At 36.8% G+C, this 4,176-nt stretch overlaps 1 non-coding gene across 1 annotated transcript; it reads right to left on the minus strand.

Annotated features, from left to right (window-relative positions):
• Positions 1 to 2,185: 2,185 nt before the first annotated feature.
• Positions 2,186 to 2,304, minus strand: LOC120607952 (5S ribosomal RNA). The gene has a single exon (XR_005654276.1). It is a non-coding gene; the product is annotated as a 5S ribosomal RNA (ribosomal RNA).
• Between the last annotated feature and the right edge of the window lie 1,872 nt (positions 2,305 to 4,176).

Genomic DNA, 4,176 nt, shown 5'->3' on the forward strand with positions numbered 1-4,176 from the left:
ATCTATCCTAGATTAATATCAATTTTAAAAATTTACACATAAATGCTACTTGGGTGCAGTCATTTGGGGCCAGATTTGCTTGAATCCTACATCTACCATTTAAACATAAATGACTTGGGGTGATTTAGGTAATTTCTTTAAGCTTCAGTTCTCACTCTATAAAACAGGGGTAATGCCTAGCTCAGAATTGTCCTGAGGATTGTATGAAATAATCCATCTAAAATGCTTCATACTTAGTAAGTGCTCAATGTTAGTTGCTGTAATGATAGGAAATGCTATTTCTATTATTAAAGGAAAATTGGCAGATTTAACAGAAAGTTAACTCTGAGAGCTCTTGCATCACAATCCTTTTATTGGTCTTAACTCTTTAGACAAGATTGTGTCCTAAAGAGACTGGAAACCATAGTCTTTCCCTCTTTTGAAGAGAGTTGAGGGACCCATGTGGGACTGAGGCACACCTGCTTTAGATTCTGTGAGTTATGCCACGTAATGGCATCAGCTAGTAGGAAACTGAAATTTGGGGTGTCTGGTGTGGTCTTTGTATTGTTAAGAGCATCTGTAGGTATGTATGCTAGTTATAGGGTTAGCTAGATCACATATTTCTTGAGGAAATAATTTACTTACATGTGACATATATTACCCGCTAACATAAAAGATTTTCATGTTGTTCATAAATCAAAACTAAAGAGGAGGAGGGTGGGTGTTAGCAGGGAGTGAGGGCAAAACAGTTCTTTTCACATGGTTAGAAGAGTTCAGCTTTAAAGTGACCTGGGCGTGAATGTTGACTGTTGCCTAGCTGGGCAGCTTTAGGGGAGTTATCTCAGTATACTTCTTTGCCATAAGATGATATGAATTGAAACTACCTCGTTGAATTGTTGTGATGAGTAAATAAGGCAAGTTAAAAAAGTCGATAAGTAGCCCGGTACCTGTGGTTTTCTCTTCCCTTAATCCTCAGCACCCTTCTCTGTGTGAGCCTGAACGTAGCTTCAAGTTTCCTGGAAGCTAAGGCAAAAACAAAAGAGTACCCACTTAAAAAAAGTCAGTACCTAATACACGACCAAATAATTGTTATCAAAGACTTGGCTTTGAATTCTGGAAGAACTGGCTTCATGGTTTCTTACATAAGAAAACAAATGAGTAATGGAATGGGCACCTACTATTAATATAGATTTATAGAAGACGAATCTGGCAATTTCTCATATCGACCCTCTTTAAAAGCTGAGGGCATAACATTAAAAATTCAGTAAAGGCATTTCTAAAGGAAGCTGAGATAATTTGCTCTGAATACATTACTTTTCAACAGCATAACCTAATGTAGGAATAAAATTAGAAATTCTAAAAATTGTAGATATTTAAAACGATCTTTAAGTTTGTCATAAATATTAGCTTTCTCGAATTGTCCTTTGGCAAATGCTAAATTGTTAGGTTGACTACAACCATCAGTTGAATTTCATGCTGCTTATTCCTGTAGCAGGTAAATTTATTCTGGGTTTTCCATGGTCATGACAGCAGACTGTGTCCCATTGTGAGGAGTAGTATAACACAATAATTCTGAGAACACAAATTTAAAAAGGTTTGAATTTTGTGGGTGATTTCATCTAATCGAGGTTGGAGATGCTGCACTGGGCCAGTTCCGCCCAGGCTGTACTATCATGTTAAGTGATGAGAGCATGACTTTGTGGTCAGACTGATCTGGGTTTGAATTCTGACTCTGACAGTTGCCAACCATGTGACCTTTAGCAATTTATTTCCCCTTTCACTTTTTGGAGCCTTTACTTCCTCCATCTGTAAAATGTGAGCTGAGAAACTTACCTTGCAGGGTGTTAGTGAGAGCAAGAAGACATCGTAAGTAAATTTTCTAGCACAATTCTGAATATTGCGAGAGTGAGGATGTGGACCCGGAGCTTGTTTAGGTTCTTTGTCCCCTGGTACGCCACCCACATGGCAATATTCTTTCTATGACGGTGCAAACTTAGGAGCAGAGACCTCTTCCTTTGGAAAGTTCTGTCCTCTCAGTCTCACGTTTCTTAAGAAAATGCTTAGTTCAATGGTCTATAAATTCATTTTATTTTTTAAAATTCTTATTTATTTATTTAATTATTATTATTTTTTTTAGGCAAGGCAACCCTTGGTTGACCTCACAGATTGCAAGGACCTTGTCAGTTTACAATCTCTTATTTTTTTAGTCCTACAGCACCTGGTCTTCCTAGGTGGTCTCCCATCCAAGTACTAACCAGGCCTAACCCTGCTTAGCTTCCAAGATCAGATGGGATTGGGCTTGTTCAGGGTAGCATGGCCATAGACTATAAATTCATTTTAAAAATGAAAATGATGAAGAAATGATTAATAATCAACAGTGGTTGTCTCATTGTTGGTGTAATAGGTAAAATTCCCCTAGATTTATCTCATAGTCTGTTGACTAATATGTGAGATTGTAAAAATAATTGGGTTTGACCATTTATCTGTCAGGTCTCCTTAATAAAGGCATTGGCGGTATTAGTTACTGAGTATTATAAAATAATAATTAGCTTAGAAATTAGTAATCAGATTGGTTCTAGACATCTAAAGGGTTAGTGTATTCATTAATAGGGAGCCGAATCTGGATAAGAATTTAAAATTAGTTCTTTTGATTTATATTTCACCCATTTCATCTGTAAACGTTCTTAATCTATTTTTTAGTTTTGAAATATTCATAGCTCAAAGCAATTTTTAAAATTTACATGAGAATACTTTTTTTAATGTAAAGTACCATCCTGACATAAAAACATTGAATTTTTCCATTTTTAAAAATGAGAGTAGAGGCAATTTTAGGGCATTCTATTTTTTCTTACAGCACTTTAAAAACCTAAACCAACTGGCATCTTAAAACTGTATGAAATTCATGAATACATATGGAAAAATATTTTTAGTAAGCTTTACTCTATAGCAGAAAGACATTTCTTTCTTAGTAGGAAAAAAATCTGTGCACTGTCCCTCCTTTGCCTCCAAAGCAGGGGCCTTCATGAGAATTCACAGGAGCTGCCTTGTTGTTAGACTCTAATCAGGGAGACTTAACTGTTCATGTTTTAAGGGAGGTGGACAGTCACTTTCCCAGCCCTGCCACATGGCAGATGAGGGAATGAGATTCAGAGAGAGTAACATGCTCACAAACACACCGTGTTGATCTAAGACTGGGAGTTAGGGCTTCTGATCCCAAGGTGATCACAACAGAATATAAGGTGACACAAGAGAGAAAATGTACCTGTTCCAAGTATAATCTGATGAGTTTACTTCAGATTTACAGCCATCCTTCCTTATGAGGATCCTAGGACAGCATTTCTCTAACTGGCAGTTGTGCCTTGGACTCCTCGGTCATCTAGAGAGATCTATGAATCCCTTTTCGGAATACTTTAAAATATTTTAAATAACTTAAAATGCATATATAAATTACATTTTATTACAAAGGAAACCAATGTTTATCAAAATATTCCCAGGTGCATCAGAATTTTGTGGGCTCTGTAATAAGGTAATGAGTCACAGGGCCTGCCATCATCACAGTGGTTTGTTGCCTACATTCAAAAGGGAAAGAAACATTAAATTTCAGTTAGAAGTCAGTAAAAATAAGGCTATAATTTTTCCCTTCCTTGTTTATAAACCCCTTCCATACCCCAGATTACAAATCTCTGCTCTAAAGTGAAGCTACCTGGGTTGTTGAATGCTTGAATTGCTGCCTACCTCTGGGCCTCCACCGAAACTCTTCTATTTAGAGGCCAAACTCACAGCCTTTTAATTTTAGGTCAGATTATACATTAGATTTTTAGAACCAGATTCTTAGAATAGGAATCTAAGAATGAGACTTAACTTCTTAGAATAAGTTTAAAAGCGTGATCCACAGGCTCTTGTATCAAAATCCTTTTGAAAGCTTGTCAAAATGCAGATTTCCTGAATCCTGCATTGTTCTGACTAGGTCAGAATTTCTGAGGCAAAGCCTGACCGTCTGCGATCAATCAAGTTGTTCTTGTGTACATTACAATTTGAGACTATCTAGGTAGATGACAGTTCAGGTGCATATGTGAGCTAGGGTAGGAGAAGGGGTTGTAGATGAGGGGAGGCATGTTTTTGATAGAGGTTGAGTCACTCGGCTATTGTCCTCATATTTTTAGTGAAGATTATATAAAGAAAATATTTGCGGTTCTA

The sequence above is a fragment of the Pteropus medius genome, unplaced genomic scaffold, assembly GCF_902729225.1.
Source record: "Pteropus medius unplaced genomic scaffold, Ma_sr-lr_union100, whole genome shotgun sequence".
NCBI classification, from domain to species: domain Eukaryota; kingdom Metazoa; phylum Chordata; class Mammalia; order Chiroptera; family Pteropodidae; genus Pteropus; species Pteropus medius.